General features: G+C 38.6%; 1 long non-coding RNA gene across 1 annotated transcript in view; it reads left to right on the top strand.

The window, feature by feature from the left end:
- LOC118163258 overlaps positions 1-24,473 on the top strand; it is a 360,896-nt gene that overhangs the window by 287,963 nt on the left and 48,460 nt on the right. The window lies entirely within an intron of this gene.

Below are 24,473 nucleotides of genomic sequence, written 5' to 3'. Positions count from 1 at the left end.
AATTCAACAAAATGATTGGTGCTCTCTCTTTTTTATTAGTCATCTAATTATATAGGTTGCTTAGATTGCAGAGTTTGTGTGTATAAAAATATATGGACTACTGTTGGAAGCAGGAGAGCAATATTTGAGTTAGTATGAGTTAGTACCTCCAACTCACTCTTCTTACCAGAGAAACCAAACTCAGCAAGCACTTCTTCACAGACCTCTTGCCCTCTTTCTCTCTCTACGCTACATCTGCCTCTGCCATTTTTTCAAAGTATAACCTGCTGTCTGTCACTCATTGGGCCTCTATGACTATTCACACAGGTACTCTGCAGGCAGAATAAACACAACTTTGAAGTACAAAGTAATTATGTATTGTCTAACACACACACAGTTTTGTCATTGGTCCGATAGAAAAAGCTCAGTATCTGCTTTTACTTCAAATAGTAGTATTTGATCCAGTATTTGATCAGTAATTTGATGCTGCTTTTCTGACATTTTGATGCTGCTTTTGCTGCTTTTGTACTAAAACTACACCACACACCTCTTCCCTGCTGCCTTAGGATCTTCCCTGCCACCTTAGGATTCTATAAATTTTCACTTCAGCATTTTTTCTCATGAAATTTTTGTATCCTCATATCAAGAATCGTACCTTTATCTGCGTATTTTTATTATTGTTATTTTGTCTTGCATAATCTATGTGCTTTCTCAGAATTTAGCAACTTCTTGAGGATTTTCAGGAACCTAGCTTAACAGTCCAGTTCAGTTTAAATGTTTTTCTGAAGTATTTCATACAAACATGGATTTCTGGGCCAAGGACTACTTTAAAAGGCAGATGATTTTGATGTATTATGGGAAGTAATACATGATTTCTTCATTTCCTCTATTTGAAAAACATAATGAGGAAGCCATACCTTTTCAATATTGCAAGACTATATTAATCATACATTTCCTCTTTTAGCAACCTAAGCATGACATGTTTGCTTGGAGTACATTTTTAAAAACTGCGTAGTAAAATTACTGAAGAAAATGCAGCTGAAAATTGATATTGGAAAAAAAAAAAAAAAATGGAGTCAGAAAAATAATAACTTCTGGTATTTTATCAAATCTTACAAAACTGTTCTGGTGTTAAAATAACAAAATTGTTCTATGTTGTCTCCTTATAATGAGTGAAGTGTACCAAAAAGTGAACTACATAAGCATGAGGGGTAGGGTGATTCTCCATCAGCTGTATGTGGAAGACTAGTTGGCCTTTATTTCTATAGATCATGAACCAAGAACCAATGAAATTACCGGCAGTATTGCTAAAACTAGAAAACAGTGATATATAATAAAATTAATTCTTATGCAGAACCAAGTCCATGATTCTTTTAAATAGTCTACTTTAAATGAAAGACATTAAAAAGCCTGATGGAGAAGTAATAATTGTAGTATAACCCTTGAGAAAATAATAATTTAGAGAAAACATTTTTAAGACTTCTGATCATCAAAGCATGTAGGTTAATTACTCTGAACTTACAAGCATGCTCATGAAGACAGTTAAGAAATTCAGGTGCTCAAACTTGTAGAAATGGTGGATTGGCCTTAGAACTTCACAGGGATGAAGTTGCTTTCTGTTGCTTTCAACACACAGGTATGACCAAAATCAAGAAGCCTTCTAAATAAGAATACGGATGATTAGAAATATTTATATGAAATGTTCACCTCTTCATTTCACTTCAAAAACTGTCTATACAATCTTATGAAATTTATCAATATTAAGTGAAACTATACATTACACTTGCTCTTCATACAATATTGAGAAGTTGTTTGCTACTGGTATTTCTGATTTGAGATAAGATTCTTAAATACAAGGCCTAGGTTTAAAGCATATTTTTTATCTTTATTGAAAAAATGACATTTCCTAAATTTTCCCAAGCTTGTGAAAGTCAGAGAAACTCTTCTACATCTTACAGTGGAATAAATCGTTATGTCTCCAAGGAGTTCTGTGAGTGTTTTCAGGTTCTTCCTTTATTTTTTTTTTCAAAATTATAAGTTTAATTTTTTCCAAAATATACTCAAGCTTTAAAAGCAGTGGTGTATTCTATAAAGTAAATACAAGGAAAGCACAAACCTAACTAAAATCACAGAATCACGGAATCATCTTGGTTGGAAGAGACCTCCAAGATTATCTAGTCCAACCTCTGACCTAACACTACCAAGTCCTCCACTAAACCATATCACTAAGCTCTAAGTCTAAACGTCTTTAAAGACCTCCAGGGATGGTGACACAATCACTTCCCTGGGCAGCCTATTCCAAAGCCTTTCTGTAAAGTAGTTCTTCCTAATATCCAACCTAAACCTCCCCTGGTGCAACTTTAGGCCATTCCCCCTCATCATGACACCAGGTGAAGGGAATGAACGACATGACTCCAGGCCGGTGCTTAGCTGAAGCAACTTTATTGTCTAACCCATCTACTTATATAGACTTAGTGTATCTACATGCTTTTATCATGCGACTTGACAAGCTCGCTTATTAGCTGTCATTTGTTGTTCACGAGGTGATCACGGGGCAGCCATATCTCCTTTGCGTGTACTGATGAGCAACACGGCAAACTGCACCTGTTTTCTGTTCTTCTATCTCCCAGTTGTACCTCCTTTATCTTCAAGCTATGTGACTTTCACCTCGTTTTGCATTTTTCCTTTTTTCACTTCATCTCTGTATCTAATATACTTTACATACTTTCTGACTGATCTCCCACAGCCAGGCAAGTGGGAGAAAAGACCAATCCCCACCTTGCTACGGCCTCCTTTAAGGTACCTGTAGGGTGCGATAAGGTCGCCCCTGAGCCTCCTCTTCTCCAGACTGAACAATCTCACCTCCCTCAGCCGCTCCTCATAAGACATGTTCTCCAGACCCTTCACCAGCTTTTCTGCCCTTCTCTGGACTCGCTCAAGCACCTCCATGTCCTTCTTGTAGCGAGGGGCCCAAAACTGAACACAGTACTCAAGGAGCGGCCTCACCAGAGTCAAGTGCAGGGGGACATTCACTTTCCTAGACCTGCTGGCCACACTGCTTCTTATGCAAGCCAGGATGCTGCTGGCCTTCTTGGCCACCTGAGCACACTGCTGGCTCATATTCAGGCAACTGTCAACCAATACTCCCAGGTCCTTCTCTGCCAGGCAGCTTTCTAACCACTCATCTCCCAGCCTGTAGCTCTGTTTGGGGTTGTTGTGCCCCAGGTGCAGGACCTGGCACTTGGCCTTCACAGAATCACAGAATCACAGAATCACAGAATAGTCTAGGTTGGAAGAGACCTCCAAGATCACCGAGTCCAACCTCTGACGTAACACTAACAAGTCCTCCACTAAACCATATCCCTAAGCTCTACATCTAAAGGGCCTTGTTGAACCTCATACAGTTGGTCTCAGCCCATTGGTCCAGCCTATCTAGATCTTCCTGCACAGCCTTCCTACCCTCGAGCAGATCGACACATGCACCTTACTTGGTGTTGTCTGTAAACTTACTGAGGGTGCACTCGATCCCCTCATCCAGATCATCGATAAAGATATTGAAGAGAACTGGCCCCAGTACCAGCCCTGGGGGACTCCACTAGTTACCGGCCTCCAACTGGATTTAACTCCATTCACCACAACTCTTTACACCCAGCTACCCAGCCAGTTTCTAACCCACCGAAGCGTATGCCAGTCCAAGACAAGAGCAGCCAGTTTCTTGAGGAGAATTCTGTGGTAAACGGTGTCAAAAGCCTTACAGAGGTAAAGGTAGACCACATCCACAGCCTTTCCCTCATCCACTAAGTGTGTCACTATTATGCAATTCAATTAATATTTGTTACCTGAGTTAAAATATTCACAAAACTCCAGCAGTTATGCATCAAGAGGATAAAACAAACCCAAGAGAAAAGATTTAATATACTTTCAATGTGACAAATACTTTTTTCATCTCTCAACTCTCCACTACATTTTATTGCATTGTCATTGCCCTAAACTAATCTCTCTTACATTAAAAATGGTAAATTGTCTACATTTTCCACATTCTAATGAATCTGTACAAGTAGAAAATAAGTAACTTATGAAAATATGTAAATTCCCAGCACAGAAACATGAACATGAATAAATAAATAAATTTATTAAGATGTCTGAATTCTAGCTAATACATGAGAGATCCTTATCTTATAAAGCAGTCTAAAACAAAAGCTTGTTAAATAAAAACATCTATTAAAGACTGCAACTTTAAGAGAGAAAGAGAGAAAGAGAGAAGCTTGTCCTAAACAATAAGCTTAAATCCTACATAACCTTCCCCCTAATAGTCCACAGGATCAGGAAATTAAATGTTGCACATTTGCCTCCTGTTTCAGTTATGGTTTGTTCCAGTGATCCTGTAATTTGCTATTGCAATATGAAATTTCATTTCAGGGAGATATCTCCTAAAACTTGAGTGGGTTACTGTCTGGCTTTCTGGGAAACCTACATCTTTAAATGCACAGTATAGAAAATCTGGATATGTTTCTGGAATTTGGATTTCATTGTTGTTTTTTTTTTTTTTGTTGTTGTTGTTGTTGTTTGTATGTTTTGTTTTGAATATGAGATTTAAGTTGCCTCTTTCAGAAAACATCCAACTTCAGAAAATATGTTACAATTATTAGTTTGACATGGAATTGTTTAAATTTCTTTGCTTATTTTTCATTCTCCCCAATCAACTGTGGGAGGAGAAACCTAAAGGTATTGTTTATTTGAATACTTATATCTCAGGCTGTCAAAGCTTCTTGTTTGAAGATTTTACTGCTTGTTTATATATCATGATGATAATATGATCTTTAGTTAGATAGCACAATTATTGCTGAGACATCATAGAATCACAGAATCATAGAATGGTTCAGGTTGGAAGGGACCATGAAGATCATCTAGAACCAACCCCCCTGCCATGGGCAGGGATACTACCCACTAGATCAGGTTGCCCAGGGCCTCATTTAACTTGGTCTTGAATACCTCCAGGGATGAGGCATCCACAGCCTCTCTGGACAACCTGTTCCAGTGCCTCACCACCCTCTGAGTGAAGAATTTCCTCCTAATCCCTAATATAAATCTCCCCTCTTTAGTTTAAAACCATTCTCCCTTGTCCTAACATTATCTGACTGAGTAAAGAGTCACTCTCCATCTGTTTTATAAGTCCCCTTTAAGTACTGAAAAGCCACAGTGAGGTCATCCTGGACCTTTTTCTTCTTTACGCTGAACAGCCCCATCTCTCTCAGCCTTTCTTCATAGGAGAGGTGCTCCAGCCCCTTGATCATCTTTATGGCTCTCCTCTGGACCCAATATCTCTCAAAACATTGTTGTCTTCCAACTGATAATGAATACAGAGAAAGAGAGATTACCGTGCAACAACTGGATTTGGAAAAAAAAAAAAAAAAAAGAAAAAAAAAAGAAGAAAAAAAGCACAAAACCACAAGTATGCTACACATTTCCTGCTTCATTCCATAGTAGCAATTTACAATGCTCCACAGATCTGTAATGCAGTGTTAGATATTTGTAGATTTATTGTTTGTTTGTTTTATTCTCCATTTACAGTGATTAAGACTAATGAAATAATCTACTCCACGTTTCACTCCTTCTTTTTTTTTTTTTGTTTGTTTTTTACTTTGTTTTGATACAGTTATATTGCAATTATTATCCGATGGACTGTGCATAAAATATCCACAATAACAGTATGATTTAGTTTAACTTACATCTAGGGATCTTCTATTAAAGGTTTGTTTTAATGTTTCCCATTTATTTGTTTTTATAACAGGACACTTTTAGCAAATCAGATCAAGTGAACAGTATTTGCTTTTCCCATTTCTTGTACAACTCGTATTCCATGGGTAGATTAAACAGCTAATTACTTAACTCTGAAGTTGTGTTGCATAATTTCCACAGTAGATCTTTAATTATTTTCAATTATTATAAATGATGTATTGGTTCTTAAATATTCAGTTCAGCTACATTCACTATGATTAGTTTCTCTGAAGGTATCTTGACTTAAATAGAAACAAATCATTCTGAAGACAACTTTGGTTAATAAGAACATAGAAAATGATCAGATGTCAAATTCAATCTTTTGTAGAAAAAAATAAAAATGGAAGAGTGAATTTAAATAAATTAAAAATTGTACAAACTTCATAAACTCAAATCTTGCCCTAAATTTTGGAAACCTAAGGGTATGTTTAGAAAGATTCCTTCAAGGATTGTGAAAACAGTCTTAGCTTTCATTCTGGGGCAACACCATCAAGAAACCAAGACAGTAAATGACAAACTTCAGAACAAGAAGATAAATGAATGGCTATGGTCAGATGTGTTCACCAGAACTGGAGCTCTCTACCCTATTAATATGGGTAGAACACAGAAAAATGTATTACAAAATCTGTTCAAATAGTATTGTTTCCATATTTTATGAAAATCCAGGATGTATCTTTTCTCCTGATACAATTGGAGTTATAAAAAAAAATAATAATAACTTGCTAATATCTTGCTACTATAACTTGTTACTAAGGAGAAAAATAAATAAATAAATAAATAAATAATAACAAAACCATCTAAAAGTGGAAAATTGTTTTCTGTAACCTCAGTTAAGTGGGAAGCCAGACCAAAGTCACAGTTGGTCTTTAAAGTCTCTTCTTTTTGGATGTAAGTATTTCAATTTCTATTTATACTGAAAGAAAAAATAACTAAAAATTTGACCTTTTATGTCTGAGAAAGCATCAAATTTCAACCTGCGTCCCCTTTCAGCCTGAAAGTTTTAGGCTTTTATGGCAAAAGAGATCATTTTGATCATTTAGTCTCATACTCATGACAGAGAAGAGCAATTCCTTCATACAGACCATAAATAGTACAAAGTGGATTCTCTGGGTCATTCATTTGGTTCACTCCAACAAGTTCCATTTCATTTCACGAAACTAAAACAAAAAGTGTATCTGCTACCTTAAATTATAAATAAATAAATAAAATAAAATAAATCTGATAGGAGCTACACAGCTCACATCTCCCTGTAAGTACTTCTGGAACTTATTGTTATATGAGCTGCTCAGAATTCTCTCTGGAAAGAATAGATGCAGCGGATAAAACTGCTTTAAATCCACTGATTTATTACACATTTAGGTCCATTAAGTTTAAACATGTTTTAAACACATTAAAATTAATGGGATTCAAATGCTGCTAAGTGTTTTGCTGAAGGGGACATATTGGTGAACTGGGACCTAAGATAGTTTTTCCTCTACACAATACTTAAAATATTTTAAATGTAGATTAAAATCACAGTACCTCAGAATACAATAGTAACAAATTGGATATAAACTTGAACTGTTCGTATTTTGTGATAATTCCCTTTTTTAATAACTATAATTACTGAAAAAGAATTTAAAATTCAATATATATATATAAAAGAACATTAATAAAGCAACACTAATGTGATTAACATGGAACTGGCTCTGCCTTGTCTTATTGAGCTATGGGCAACAAAGCAAATCCATTCCGGTCTGCTAATTCAGTATGCTTAACAAAGCCTCAAGATTTCACAGTGAGATAAATCCAAACATGAAAATAGTTCTGTTAACCCAATTTTTGCTTTCAGGTAGGTCAGCTGAAAACTGGAGAACTGGAGCTAAACCAAAAATGTAATATACACTAGTCAATCTTGCCAGCCCTACTAGGAACAATTTCTAACATCAATATGTGCTGTGTGTTTCTCCTCAAGTGGAGAAAGCTTGATGCAGAAGGAGCAGAGAAAATTGTTAATTCCTCTTCATAGAATCACAGAATCATTTAGGTTTCAAAAGACCCTTAAGATCATCAAATTCAACTACCAACCTAACATTACCAAGTCCACCACTAAACATTGTCCTTAAATGCTATTTCCACATGCCTCTTAAATACTTTCAGGGGTGTGACTCCACGACATCCCTGGGCAGCCTTTTCCAATGACTAACCACTCTTTCCTCGAAGAAGTTCTTCCTGACATCCAATCTAAACTTCCCCTGACACAGCTTGAGGTCATTTCCTATCACTTGTCACCTGAGAAAAGAGACCAGCACCCTCCTCACTAAATCCTCTTCCAGGTAGCTGTAAAGAAAAATGAAGTCTCCCCTTAGACTCCTTTTCTCCAGACTAAAAAAAATAAAAACAAAAAACAAAACAAAACAAAACAAAACAACAACAACAAAAACAGTTCCCTCAGCTGCTCCTCATATGCCTAGTCCCTTCACTAGCTTTGTTGTTATTCTCTGAATGCTTTCAGCAACTCAATATCCTTCTTGTAATGAGGGGCCCCAAACTGAACACAGTTGTTGAGGTGCAGTCTCACTTCAGTGCAAGGGGACAATCACTTCCCTAGTCGTGCTGGACATACTGCTTTTAATACAAGTCAGGAAGCCACTGGCTTTCTTGGTCACCTGGGCACACTGCTGGCACATCTTCACCTGGCTGTCAGCCAACACCCTCAGGTCCTTTACTGCATGGCAACTTTCTAGTCACTCTTTCCCATGCCCATACTGCTGCATAGTGTTATGACTGAAGTGCAGGAGCCAGCATTAAGCCTTGTTGAAAGCCATACAGTTTGGTGTGGTCCATCTATCCAGCCTATCCAGGTCCCTCTGCAGAGCCCTCCTACCCTCAAGCAGATCAACCCTCCCACCTAACTTGGTGTCTGCAAACTTAACTGTGTGCATGAAGATCACTGATAAAAAATATTAAACAGAACTGGCCCCAGTAATTAGTCCTAGTGAGCACCACTTGTGAACAGGAACCAATCGCATTTAACTCCATTCATAATGACCTTTTGGGCCCAGAAATCCAGGCAGGTTTTACCTAGTAAACAGTACATCTGTCCAAGCCATGAGCAGCCATTTTCTCCAGACTACAAGAATTGAAAGTTTATGGCTGCGACAGCAATAGCTGTTCACACAAAGAAGTTGTAATTTATTTTTATTATTTTTTTTTTTTAATGTGTGACAGAGCACCATAAATAAATCTGTGCATGGAACCTATTGCTTGAGAACCCATACATGAATAAATGTGTACTAATTTGTAACACAGAGAAATAGAGAAGGAAAATGTAAATAAATTATTTTTTTTTTTTAAAAAAAAAGTCAGACTGATATATCACATGTAAGAAAATTCCAGTGATTTATGATAGTTTCCAGTCAATTTGTAAGCATTAAGGAACAAAGATTCTTTTTAAGATATGTTGCTATAGAGATAATTTTGTATTTTGCTTTCTGAATTCTTCCTTAGAATGTTTCTCTCACTAAAACCACAATGAACAGAGAACAGCAGGAAAATCCATTGAACTCTTGACCAGTACATGACAGAGTTTAGTGTAAAAGCATTTTGATCTCTTTTCCATATATGGAAAAGTTTTTTTTTTTTTTTTTTTTTTTTTTAATTTGAGAATGCTACAGTCTTGTTAAATAAATTATGAATGAATTTAAATTTCATAATAGAGCTTTAAGGTTTTCACAATTCAGGAATATTTAATACTAGAAGTTTGTAGGAAAGTTTGCCAGTTTAAGATCTTTGTTAAAGCTGATTTCTTAGTCTACACTTTTAGTTGACTTTTTAAAAGGAGGCTAATATTTATGAATATTTCTGGTTTTGATGCTCAACTTTATATGGCTTTCAAACTGGTCTATCAAGACTTCATAGTTTCAATATCCAGATACATAAACTTACTTCAGCAGCCTAAACACATGCATCAATTAACTTATGAGATGATCACCTACAAAAAAAGTAATCATTAAAGAAAAAATGGACCTTTATTTTCTTTTTCCCCAAGAATAAAAACTTAATCTATTGGATTTAGCACAGACACAAACATTTTGATAGATTAGTGTATATGTTACTGACAACAAAATGAAAGTATGATGTGTACTACATGAAGTGTTATAACATTTTGATCCCCAACAATTGTACTATATTTAAGGAATAAAATTTCTAATATTTTCTAGAGCTTCCCCAATTAATGCATCACTTCCTGGGAAAAGGGAAAATGGCATTCTCATGTCAGATGACATCTACTGGTACCTTAAAGGAGGCTGTAGCAAGGTGGGGGTTGTTCTCCCACGTGCCTGGTGACAGGACGAGGGGGAATGGGCTAGCTGCACCAGGGGAGGTTTAGGTTGGACATTAGGAAGAACTACTTTACGGAAAGGGTGGTTAGGCATTGGAATAGGCTGAGCCAGCAGTGTGCTCAGGTGGCCAAGAAGGCCAACAGCATCCTGGCCTGTATAAGAAACAGTGTGGCCAGCAGGTCCAGGGAGGTGATCGTCCCCCTGTACTCGGCTCTGGTGAGGCCGCTCCTTGAGTACTGCGTTCAGTTTTGGGCCCCTCGCTACAAGAAGGACGTGGAGGTGCTCGAGCGAGTCCAGAGAAGGGCTACGAAGCTGGTGAGGGGCCTGGAGAACAAGTCTTACGAGGAGCGGCTGAGGGAGCTGGGCTTGTTCAGCCTGGAGAAAAGGAGGCTCAGGCTTATCGCTCTCTACAGGTACCTCAAGGGAGGCTGTAGCGAGGTGGGGGTTGGTCTGTTCTCCCACGTGCCTGGTGACAGGACGAGGGGGAATGGGCTTAAGTTGCACCAGGGGAGTTTTAGGTTGGATGTTAGGAAGAACTTCTTTACTGAAAGGGTTGTTAGACACTGGAACGGGCTGCCCAGGGAAGTGGTGGAGTCACCATCCCTGGAGGTCTTTAAAAGATGTTTAGATGTAGAGCTTAGTGATACGGTTTAGTGGAGGACTTGGTAGTGTTAGGTCAGAGGTTGGACTCGGTGATCTTGGAGGTCTCTTCCAACTTAGATGATTCTGTGAGAATATTTGGTACTCCCACATGCACTCTTTGGTGACACATTTAGCAATATAATGGACATATATTCACATAACTACGATGTAGAATAGAAGATCAGGAGATATGATTATTTCTCTTGCTTGTAAAAAGCTACTGGACCTTGGATAAGCTTACTGTAATACATTCTCCTTTATTTGTTTTGCTTGGATATTCTAGGTCATTAAAAATGTGGTCTTTATATATATGTATTTGTATAGGTATAAATACCAGGAGGATAGGAAGCTTGAGTACTAAGTTTTTTTTGTTGTTGTTGTTTGTTTTTTTGTTTGTTTTTTTCTTTATTTTTTTTGGAACATTACCATCAGATGCTGATTTTTACCACAGAGGTTGCAGCTGAACTCTCCTTGTAACCTGAAAAAGAATCAAGTTTAAAAGACATAGCAATAACAATTCCATAATTAGAGATGTAATAAGTGGTTAGGAAGGTATAATGCATATGTACATATATTTGTACGCACATTCACAAATATTCATAAATACATTATTATGATTTGAAATTCTGGGGGCTCTGAGAAATAGTAAGATATGCATGGCAAAGAATGTATTAAGATTGTCTTGAAGTGCCAGTGGAAGAAACATCCTCCCGATAATATGTTAGTGCTATTTAAAAGAAAATTAGCTATGTAAAATAAAATTAACTGTGCTACCATAGATGAGCAGGTTAACAGTGAAAGTGTACTTTGAGGGACAGTCCACAGAGTGGATGAATTAATAAACTGAAGAAAAATAATCTTTTCTGGAAATATATACATATACATATATATATATATATAAAGATGACAAAATTTAGAGATAGGGAGAATACATCAAGGTTGACCATAAGTAATTACACAAGTTGGCTGCCTGTAAATTATGTGTATAAAACTGTAAAACTCACATAACTGAGCTGCACAAGTTTTCTTTAGAATCAGGCACGCAGAATAAATCAGTCCAGTGTCCCAATTAATAAAAGTTAACTATTACTTTATTACCACTAAAGAAAAATACACATTTTACCACTATTTAGTCTGATAGCCTGCCCTTAAAGCTTGGCTGCAATTTCGATGTAATACTAGGACATATGCTATGACATTTCCTTGGGTCCATGAGCTTTCCCTGCCTGCCAAGGTTGTGCCCTGGTCACAGCACACTGCGGCTCTATTTGAGCAGTGCATGTGGGTTCACTGGATGCTGGCAGCAAGACGCTACCCACATATATAGAGTAAATAGACAATTTACCCTTAATGGCTCAGATCCATTAGACTGCTAAGTTTAGTATATTTACTTCCTATTTTCTTCATTAAGTACAACTATTTATAACAAATTTAGGTAGAAGAGGTTAAAACAAACAAACAAAAAAATCAGGGAAAAATAAGATTTTGAACAGGCATGTGGCTTGAGGCTGACTGTAGTGACATCACCATGTATTCTGGGGTGAATAATATATTCTGGACTGAATAAGGTGTTTAAGAAATGATGTAACAATATTCAATAATGGAATTCATAAAAAATATTCAATAAAGTTAACAAAATTAATATTCTAATAGTACTTTGATCATAATTCAACATTTATATAGTTTACTATCTACATTTAATAATAAACCAATATTTAATGATAAAATCAATATAGCAATCAATAATTTTAAAGAAATGAAAATAGTGCAAGTGCTGTATGTGTGACATCAACGTTAGATTATTATTAAATGCTGTTTTTTAAATTCATCTTCCAAAACAACAATAACAACAGAAACACCCTACATTTTAATTAAAATAAATAAATAAATAAATAAATAAATAAATAAATAAATGCCTGGGGTCTTTGCTCAGGCAGTGGGACATGGTTGCCATTTTGCCCTTTGCAGGACCAAGTAGCCAGTAGCAAAATTGTGCACTTATCTTAGAGAGACCTGGGGAGGGGAGGGAGGTGTTAGAGCAAGGAAGAGAAAAGTTGGGGGGAAAGAGAGAGAAGGAGGGAGAAAAGGGGGAGAGGGATGGAAAAAGAGGGGTGAGGAGAGGGAAAGGAGGGGTCATGAAGGGGGAGCAGGGGAGGGAAGGAGGGAGAAGGAAGAGAGCAAAGGAAAGATAATAAAAAAAGAAGCAGAGAGAAGGAAAGGGACTCATGTGCACTCACAGAGGACACTGACAGGGCCAGTCACACAGGCTGTTACAGACCAGGTGCTACCAGCAGCCTCACACTACTCCAGGCTTCATATACCAAACCAGCGCAAACAGCCCAGCCCCCTTCTGACCTCGGGCTGGCACAGACAGCAGCTCCCTGGTGCAGGCACACACACACACCCCTCCAGGCCCACCAGCACTCGCACACTCACAGGTGCCCTGAGCACCAGCAGGGCCCCTCTGCCCACCGGGCACCCCTGTCCTCATCCTAGACCCTCTCACCCACCCCACGGTGTACTGGGTCTGGCTGGGATGTTAACTTTCCCTGCAGCAGCCCATACAGTGCTGTGCTCTGCACTCGTAGCTAGAACAGCAGTGGTATCACACCGGTATTGTGTCTGCTGCTGCGAAGTGCTGGCACAGCATCAGGACTCTCTCTGACCCTCCTAGGGGGTGGGCAAAAAAGTAAGAAAGAAACATCACCAGGGCAGCTGACCTAAACCAACCAAAGGGATATTCCATACCATATGATGTCACACACAGCAATAAAAGGTGGAAAAAGGAAGAAGAGGGGAGGGGTGGGCTCTCGTTGCGAAAACGTCTGTCCTCCTCCCGAACACCAGCTACGTGCGTTGAGGCCCTGCTTCAAGGACGTGGTCAAGCATCGCTCATTTGTGGGAAGTAGAGAGTAATTTCTTTCCTCTGCAGTTCCACATAGCCTTTACTTGTTTTGTTTTGTTATTCTCTTTCCCCCTCCCTCTTCCTCTTTCCCTTTTTTTCCCTTTAGTTGAATTGTTTAATTAATAATAATATTTCCTTAATAATATATATATATATATTTCTCTTTAATTAAATTATCCTTATCTCAACCCGTGAGTTGTTCTTTCCTTTACTTCTTCCCCTCCTCATCTGAGGAGGGGGAGTGAGAGAGCGGTTGTGGTGTTCAGCTGCCTAGCACGGTAAAACCACCACACACGGTTACCCTTCCTGCTGGCTGCTGCTGTGAATGCACACATTCACAGCTTGGGGCAGACACAGACACTGCCTGCAGCTACTGGCGTCAGGCTGCATGTGTGGCCTGTGGCCCTGCTCCAGCTGCCAGCACAACCCTGCACTCACCCCACTCAGCCCCATCCCCAAGCAGCTGGTTTGGGGAGAAACACACCGCTCCTTGCTCTGGGGGCTGGAGGCTGAAGATCCCTACCTGTACCAACAGCTAATGGTGAGACCCCACTGTCTCCAGTTGCTGGTAGTCAGGGCGAGGGCACCCCTCCCCTGTCTGAATCCAGGAGCTGGCACCCTCAGCCACAGCGAGGCTCATTGAGGCTCATTTCCTTCCACGTACACAGGTCTTACCAGGAGCTGCACGGAGTCACTTGTGCACATATGCACGTGGTATAGAGTGACAATACACAGACAGTTAAGAATAAGATATAAGAAGACAGGACAGACTATGGTGATCAGGCACAAGGCTTAAGCCAGACAAGTCCCCATTTCACGTGCAACTGGTCCCTTTAATACCTTTTTCTGTTCCCCCCCACTCCTTATACCCCACCCCTCCCCCACCCTTGTTTCTCCGAGCTTGCCCTTCTCCTGTACTAATTACCTCATCAGTTTGCACAGTCCCACCACCCCCTTCAGCATTCCATGCCCTGGGGACTGTAGGTTAAGATGGAACAAGAATATATAAGAAAACAGGACAGACTGCAGAGATCAGGAACACTGATCAGCCAGACCACTGTAACTACTGGCCCCATAGTCCAGTTTCTTCCTTCTTTGCTACTCCTCCCACTCCCTTCCCTAATGGGTTTGTAGAGCTCCACAGCTACCAGCATCCCTTCCAACCTGCAGCCCCCCAGGCTCACAATCTTAGCTGCAAAATCCAGGTTGATCTTGGAATTTGCACCTGTATTTTACTGGTAGCCCATCAATTAGCATGACTGGGGGATTTGCTTCTTGTCATTGCCTTCAAGTTTGTGGTGTCAGGTGTCTGTCTCTGTCATATTTTGTTTCTGTTGTTTTTTTTTTTTTTCATTAGTTTCCAAATTGATGAGGTACCCATTCAGATGATTTGCTGGAATAAATACTCTCACACTCTCCCCTACCCTCAGAAATGAGCGTGACTGACCAGGCTTTGTTCCCATCACTGCCACCCTTATCATTTTTCTGTCAGGTTTGTGTCCCTTTATGTTCTGGTTTGTCTTCCTCCCTGACATTATCCCAAATTATGATTTGGTTGTAATATGTAAAGCACCTATCACCATATTGATAAACACACTTTGGAACCACTCTGATGGCAGGGGTAAATTTTTTCCTTTGGCAGCAATTTACATTTTATTTATTTATTTATTTATTCCTAGAGATATATCAGTACTATCTGTTTCAGCAATTTCTGTAGTATTTTTACCTTGGGTAGCTATTTTTACTGGGGAAAAATATCAGGTTTCACATGAAATATGCCTCATATTTATTCTAAATGAAAGTTGCAGTTTCTCCCACTGGCTTAAAAATGCTTCAGCCAGCCTCATCCATTTTTCCAGCACAGTGATATTCTTTTAAAGAGACGTGTAATTGTGTTGAATTTTGAAAGCATTGTAAGTTATGCACAATCAACAAAGCTATTATGTGACTCTGCAGAATGTACAACTAATGAAACACTAATCACCAGACCATATCATTTTAGCTGAAGTTCTAATTTAATAATACAGTTTCATATCCCCAAGAGACTTCTAACATTTATTTGTCATGCCAATTTCCATTACCTAATCCAAAATAATTGAGTTGATTCTCCTACATTATACTAATAGCATTCTGGAAAGGTCTACATTTTCAAAAGTGTTATGACAATGTACACATATACATCACATTAATATGTACATGATGTAATATACCTAATTAGCAAAGGTTTTTAGAATTTATCATTTAACCTTGCAGATGTAGTCTGCTGTGACCAGGCCACAGATTCAGTTGGTTTCTTATCCCCATAGGGCAAAGAATACATGAAGAGCACTGGATTTTCATCTATTCTATTCACTTCAGGTAGCTGCTCACTTACATGACTTTCATTCTCTTCATGCTCCACTTCTGAACCTCAGTTCAATTTGAAATTTAAGACTTTATTTCACAGTCATAAAATCAGTGGCAAGGATCCATAATTATTATGAAAATATTTCATAAATATTACGGGACTTGCCTTAACTGGGAAAAAAAAAAAAAAAAGTCTTACTGGTAGAATCCTCTTTTTATGCAACTCCCACCTCTGTTGGATCAAGGAGGGAGACAGAAGTGATTGTTGGTCAGGAAAGTTGGGTGTAGTTTGTTCTGAAAACACATATGACAGGTGTGGACCCCCTCACTTGCCACATACATCTTGAAAACATAGAACAGGAATAATTTCTAAGCACTCTTGATAGTACTTTCCATTCTAACATTAATGCACAAAACACTTTGCTGAAGGAACTGGTACAAGGCAATAAACATGAAAAAAACAGTAATAATAAATTTTCCATTCCTATTCAAGCACATTATTATATTTTTCCTCTAGTTCTAAGTAGTAACCTTCATTCTTGACGAGTGGTTATATTGCTAGCCCTTTCTACCTTTTTTTTTTTTTTTTTTTTTTTTCCATGCTTCAATATACTCATTCACTCTCTGTTAAATAGGGATAAATAATCTGAACATCCTTTGTGATCCTTCTTCACCATCTAAGTGAATTTCATTCTCACCTACTGTTCATATATTTGTTAGAACCTTACCCAGTGTAACATAGGAAATTTTTAATAAATGCTCTCTGTAGCTTGAAGAGAACATCTAAATGCCACCTCAAGCTGTATCACGTATTGTTCAATGCCTCTAAGATATCACCAGGATGAAAATATTTTTAGAGCCTACTCACAAAACAAAATATCCAGTTTGTTTTGTCCTTATTTCACTTAAAATCTCTACATAGGCTTTTGTGTTTAAGTTTATGAAGTGATAGATCTGATAGATTCTTTATAAGATCATTGATGCAGGTGTCCTTTTTATTACCAGACAGTGACAGTAGTATGTAAGTTATCCAAAGCTCAAAACATAAATCAGTTTTGCTCAGAACTTCCTTACAGTTAAACATGTCTAATACCTGAAATGCAAATGATGTCTCATTCAGTCGTTTCCTTTGCTTCCAAAAATAAGATGCCTGAAGAAATTTCCCTTGTTAGTTATGCATCTTCCTGCTCACCAAACAAGTTCTTAAAAGTATTATAAAAAGTTTCTCTCTGCATTGATAAAATTAGATCCTTTTCAGTCTAGTGAATTCTATCTCCAGACCATTGTTCACAGAAGTACTTTAATTCAGTGAGGTCATGGATATGAGCATTAAGAACAGGTAAGAATGCCTTACAGAAATGGGCAAGAGTGCTTATACATTTCAGGACTGGTGTCTTCAACAGAATTCTGCTAGTACCAATGAACCTTTAAAAAAGCTTTTTTTTTTTTTTTTTTTTTTTTTGTATGTTTTCCTAAATGGACAAGTGATAAATCTGTTTATTTGATTAATATTATATCAATAATTACACTGATACTTTATATTTTGTAATCATTGTTCTGCTTTTGGTATGATATGTTCATAAATTGTAAATTCCACAAAAATGTAGGGAAAAAATAATAATAAAAAGGAAAGGTTTTTCTTCTGTTAACAGCTATCAACTGCCTCAGCTGATTGTTTACTTCCATTTTGAGTAATTCAGAGGAATAAAATACTAGAGTTCATATAATAGAAATCAATTCTCTCCCTGTTCTATTCATACTGTTTTGCTCAGGTAGTACTGCACTGTTTTCCCGCATAATTCAGCTTTTCATTATCTGGTATTTTCTACAGCTCTAACTGATCTTAAGTTCAAAGAAAAAGAATGAAAATACATGATGTTCACACATCATTTCACCTAACATTTTTGTTTCCACTTGTCAGAAATTTTAGAGATTAAATCCAACATACTTATGTTTAATAGAGCAGGTCATTGATTGTAAACTGGGGCATGATAACAAATCTGTACTTTTATCTGTTCTAGCCATACTTGTTTCTCACACAAAAGGGTGCAATTTATCAGACACAGGAGGGGTGAATTTGGCTGTTAGATTTTGTAAAGACTTCTCTTTAGATTTCTTTAGAACAAAACCATCATGACATAACTATGTAATCAAATAAACTGTTTCCAAAGGAATTGCTTGTGCTTATTATTTTCTCAACTTTCTGCATATGTTTTTGTTGCATCAAAGTCTGTTCACCCAGGTATTGGTAGTGATCTGTACAAAATACTTTTGTCGATAGCAGGTATGATAGGAATTACCATGTCTAGGCATTATTTTTGTGTACACAAATTCCTGTAGAGTGGAATACAAAAGCTTATATTCCTTTGTCCTAAACACACAGAGTACTCACAATGAGACAGCAGCTAGGTGGGTGTCGGACAAGTGTATCAGCCCTTTAATTGATTCAGTATGGAGAATACTTCCATAGCTTTTGTTTGAATAAAAACAAATGAACAGACATGTTTGTAAATATTTATAAACCTTTATATTAACTAGATTAAACTCCCTTGATTTAAGCATGTTAGCAGTTTTTCAGGAAATACAGAAATCTCTACATATCCATTACAGGATCTTAACATTTGAAGAGATAAAATAATGATGACCAGAATGATGACTCTCATTTGTTTTTCTTCACTGTCCATTGGGGAGAAATTATTTTTTTCTCCCCAGTCATGATTTCCTGAAAGATGACTATAGATATCAGGTGTAGAGATACAAATGCAGAAATAAGAAAACTCAGAGAAGATGTTTTATAAGGAAGGATTTTTTTTTGTCTTTCTTCACTTTAGTATCCCACCTTAAATGTTGAAACTGTCAATGAAAAATTTCTTAACTTATAAATCATATTTTAGGCAGTTCAAGAACTAAGAAAATAACCTTGCCACACAAATGCTATCAGCAATGAAAAGTGAGATTTTCATTGGACTACTGTTAGTGATTGAAATTTAGATGCTCTATACTGCTATATTATATCTAGATAGAGTTATCATAAGCTGGAGAAATTAGCTGAATTGCAGTGAATAAAAACAGGTGTTATATTACTCATATTTTTTTTATTATTATTTTGACCCACTTGACAGCTTGTCACTCAGTTACATTCCTCTTGATATCTTGTAGATTTTCAACACAACTTACATTGCATTTTTTTTTTTTTTTTTTTTTTTTTTTAGAATCTAAAGCCACTTTAGAACTGAAGGATGTTATGATCCGCTGTGATATCAATGACACAAGTGTATGTTAGACTGTGATTTTGTCAATGGAGTGTTTGATCTGTTAAGGTATCTAAGCAGTAAAGGAAAATTCTTTTTTCTTTAAAATACTTCTTGTATTTTGTATATGTTCAAATCACTACTCTTTTTCTAATTTTGGATAGTTATTCTGATTTTCTTTCTCATAACCAAGTACTTGAAATTTTGCTTATCTTGTCTTTGTTTTAGTCAGCAGATAATTATATATTGCAGTATTTTGTCTCCAGATAATAGTTTATATCAATCTCCATCTTAAAAGAGGTGAAAATTATTTTTTTCAAATTGATATTTCTTACTACTATTCTGTAGTGAAGATAGATTACTGTAAATACGCATTCACTCTATAAGTATAGTGCATATCACAGAATTTTCACAGAATCACAGAATTTTCTAGGTTGGAAGAGACCTCAAGATCATCAAGTCCAACCTCTGACCTAACACTAACAGTCCCCACTAAACCATATCCCTAAGCTCTACATCTAAACGTCTTTTAAAGACCTCCAGGGATGGTGACTCCACCACTTCCCTGGGCAGCCCGTTCCAGTGTCTAACAACCCTTTCAGTAAAGAAGTTCTTCCTAACATCCAACCTAAAACTCCCCTGGTGCAACTTAAGCCCATTCCCCCTCGTCCTGTCACCAGGCACGTGGGAGAACAGACCAACCCCCACCTCGCTACAGCCTCCCTGGCCCTGCTGGCCACACTGTTTCTTATACAGGCCAGGATGCTGTTGGCCTTCTTGGCCACCTGAGCACATTGCTGGCTCATATTCAGCCGACTATCAACCATCACTCCCGGGTCCTTCTCTGCCTGGCAGCTCTCCAACCACTCATCTCCCAGCCTGTAGCTTGGGGTTATTGCGCCCCAGGTGCAGGACCCGGCACTTGGCCTTGTTGAACTTCATGCAGTTGACCTCGGCCCATCGGTCCAGCCTCTCCAAAAATATGTTTCTCTGTAAAATGTTTATGGAAAAGTATTTGAAATTTAAGAAATTTAAAAATTTTTCTTCAGGATTTTTTTTTCTTCTAGACAAGAAACAGCAAGAAAAGAGAGTTCTCTAGATATGATTATTTTCATTTTACTCCATTTTTTGTATTCCTTGTGGTTTACTTCTATAAGCTAAATCCTGAAAATGAGAAATCTTACTCAAGCCAGAATGTTCCCCCAACATATTTTACTTGAAAAAAACTACTTCTTTTCATTAAATGTTTGTACCTTTTGTAGAAGGCAAAAGCATAAAAAGGTGAATACCACCACTGAAAATCTATAAGCTATAAACAAGAAGATGAGCTGATGTAACATGGAATTTATATTTTCTTATAGTTAGAAGGAAAAAAAGTATATGGTGAAGATGCACAATAACTTTTACCAGAGAATGATTTTAAGTGGTTACCTATATATATATATTCTAAAAAATTCTATTGAAAAACTTACTTATCAGCAAACACTCAAAGGTTGAACAATCCTTAATTTCTTCCCCAAGAGTGATCTCTGAGGTCTTTAAGTAATATATTGACATTTTACTGGCTCTGAGAACTTCTCTGCAGTAATTTCTTTCTAGAATAATCCAAATTCCTGACTCTATTGCCACATTTAAAGTCTATATTTGTTCAAGAGTCATCAGATGTCATGCTGTCCACTGCAGAAGACTGAATCGCAAAATCACAGAATAGCTGAAGTTGGAAGGGACCTTGAAAGATCATCTAGTCCAACCTCCCTTCTGAGCAGGGTCACCTACAGCACCTTGCACAGAATGGCATCCAGGCAGGTTTTGAATACTCCTAAAGAAGGAGACTCCACAAGCTCTCCAGGCAACCTGTTCCAGTGCTCTGTCACCCTCACAGTAAAGAAGTGCCCTCTCATATTCAGCCAGAACTTCCCGTACTTCAGTATGTGCCCATTGCCCATTGTCCTCTCACTGGGCACAACTGAGAGACTGGCTCCACTTGACACCCTCCCCTCAGATATTTATACACATTGATGAGGTCCCCCCTCAGTTTTCTATTTTCCAAGCTAAACAGGACCAGTTCTCTCAGTCTGTCCTCATACAACAGGTGCTCCAGTCCTCTAATCATTTTAGTAGCCCTTCTCTGGAGTCGCTCCAGTAGTTCTATGTCCCTCTTGTTGCCTCTCTCCACGCTACCCCAGCCCAAGTGACAACATCTATTGGCTGCCTAGACGTCTGCTCCCCGAGCAGGGACACCAGAGATGGACACTACATGTCTAGCTCAAGTGCCCATTTATTGTTGCATAACATAGCTTCTTATACCTGTACACGCGACCGCCCCAGATACTTGTGACCCCTTGCTCCACCTGCTGTCCCTCCCACTTTTCCTCCCACACCTCTTGTACTGGGAAGCCTAGAACTGGACACAATACTCCAGGTGTGACTTCTCCAGGACTGAGCAGAGAGGGAGGATCACATCCCTTGACCTGCTGGCAACACTTTTCCAAATGCTCCCAAGGATACCATTGGCCTTCTTGGCCACAAGGGCATATTGCTAACTCGTGGTCACCTTGCTGTCCAGCAGGACTCCCAGGTCCCTCACTGCAGAGTTGCTCTCCAGCAGGTCAGCCCCCAGTCTCCATTGGTGCTTGGGGTTATTCCTCCCTAGGTGCAGGACCTTTCACTTGCCCTTGTTGAACTTCATGAGGTTCATCTCAGCCCATCCCTCCAGCCTGTTGAGGTCCCTCTGAAAGGCAGCACAGCCCTCTGGGTATCAGCCACTACTCTGAGCTTTGTGTTGTTAGCAAACTTTCTGAGGGTACACTCTGTTCCATTGTCAAGGTCACTGATGAATAAGTTGAACAAAGCTGGACCCAGTACCCCTGAGAGACACCACTAACTACTGGCCTCCAACTAGACTATGCACCACTAAGCACAACCCTCTGAGCTCTGCCATCCAGCCAGTTATCAATCCACATCACTCTATTCAACAAGACCACACTTCCTGAGCTTATCTATGAGGATGTTATGGGAGACGGTGTAAAAAACCTTGCTGAATTCAAGGTAGACCACATCCACTGCTCTCCTCTCATCTGTGCAGCTAGTCATCTAATCATAGAAGGATATCAGATTGGTTAAGCATGATTTCCCATTGGTGAATCCATGCTGACTATTCCTGATCACCTTCTTATCCTCCACATGCTTGGAGATGACCTCCAGGATGAGCTGTTCCATCACCTTTCCAGGGATGGAGGTGAGGCTGACTGACCTGTACTTGCCAAGGTCCTTCTTCTTGCCTTTTTTTTGAAAACTGGCATCACATTGTCTCTCTTCTAGTCAGTCAGGTCTCAGGTACCTTCCCTGTTCTCCACGACCTTTAAAAGATGATGTAGAGTGGCCTAGCAATAATATGGGCCAGTTCCCTCAGCACCTGTGGGTGCATTCCATCAGGGCCCATGGATCTGTGGATGTCAGTTTTGCTTAGATGATCTCTGACCTAATCCTCTTCGACCAAGGGAAAATCCTCCTTTCTGTGGACTTCCTCTCTTGTCTCCAGGGTGTGAGATTCCTGAGGGCTGATCTTAGCAGTAAATGCTGAAGCAAAAAAGACATTCAGCAACAGTGCCTCCTCCTTATCCTTTGTCATCAGGGCACCTGCCCCATTTAACAGTGGGCCGACATTTTCCCTGGTCTGCCTTTTTCCACTGATGCATTCGTATTCCCCTTTTTGTTTTCCTTAACATTCTTTGCCAGATCTAATTCCAAATGGGCCTTGGCTTTCCTTGTCACCTTCCCGTGTACTCTGACAGTGTCCCTATATTCCTCCCAAGTGGTCTGCCCCTTTTTCCACATTCTGAAAAATTCCTTCTTCTGTCTGAGTTTTGCCAGGAGCTCCCTGCTCATCCATGCAGGTCTCCTGCCCCCTTTGCTTGCCTTCTTACTCATAAGGATGCACTGATCCTGAGCTTTGAGTCCGTGATACTTGAATACTGACCAACTGTTTTGGACCCCCTTTCTTTCCAGGGCCCTAACACATGGAATTCTTCCAAGTAGGTCCCTGAAGAGGCCAAATTTTTCTCTCCTGAAGTACAGATGCTCAGTCATTCTTTTTGGCCTGCTGCCTCCTCCCAAGATAGTGAACTCCACCATATCATGGTCACTGCAGCCAAGGCCCCGATGCGCACATCTCCAACTACTCCTTCCTCATTCATTAATATAAGGTTCAGCAGTACATGTCTCCTTGTTGGCTCCTCCACCACCTGTGTCAACAAGTTGTCATCAATGCACTGCAGGAACCTCCTGGACTGTTTGTGCCTATCTGTGTGGTCTTCCCAGTAGATATAAGGGTGGCTAAAGTCCCCGATGAGAACCAAGGCTTGTGATTGAGCAGCTACTTTGAGCTGTCTGAAGCAGGCTTCATCTACTTCCTCTTCCTGATCAGGTGGCCTGTAGCAAACACCCACAACAGTGTCAGCCATGGTAGCCTGCCCTTAAATCCTTATCCATAGGCTCTCGCCTCACTCTTCATTCACCCCTTGGCAGAGCTCCAGGCATTCCGTTTGCTCTCTTACGTAAAGAGCAACTCCACCACCACGCCTTCCTGGCTGGTCTTTTATAAAACACTCAAATGGAAGAGAAACACATACATAAAGTGGATGATGGATTTCATAGTCATGCTATTTGAGTATATAACTGTGGTAGAGAGAAAGACATAGCAATATCAATTTGGAAAAAAAAAATAAAAAAATAAAAAAAATGTTTTGGAATATAACCAGAAGTACTATTTACTCTCAGAACAGAAGCAAACTCTTAGAGATTTCATATTTATACAGACTGCATTTTTTGAAAATTCATATCTTAAGAGTCAAGCTGGAAACTGCTGTTACAAGAAACCAGAATTGCATATTATGCAGTGACACTGAAAAAAAAAAAAAAAAAGGAAAAAAAAAAGTGAAATGTTTTAAGTATTTCAATTTTGATTAGACACACTTTAAGAAAAAAAAATCTATAGTCTGTAGATTGGGGGGGAAGGAGTAGTATTTTTTTTTTCTGAAGTTATTCTAATTAGTTGAAAGTGGATGAAATAAGTGTGGATATTGATTTTTAATTAACTACCCGAACTGTAAAGAATTTAGTAATGACATTTCCATTGAACAAAATGTTGCACCATTCATCCAACTTTGCTTTAACTATAAGGTGAATTAAAAATAACTCAATTTCCCCTTTCAGGACATGCTCATGTCTCATTCATCATATCTAATA

Source organism: Oxyura jamaicensis, chromosome 1 (assembly GCF_011077185.1).
Source record: "Oxyura jamaicensis isolate SHBP4307 breed ruddy duck chromosome 1, BPBGC_Ojam_1.0, whole genome shotgun sequence".
Taxonomy (NCBI): domain Eukaryota; kingdom Metazoa; phylum Chordata; class Aves; order Anseriformes; family Anatidae; genus Oxyura; species Oxyura jamaicensis.
Note: the sequence above shows the minus strand (reverse complement) of the source record. Positions and strands in the feature narration are given on the sequence as shown.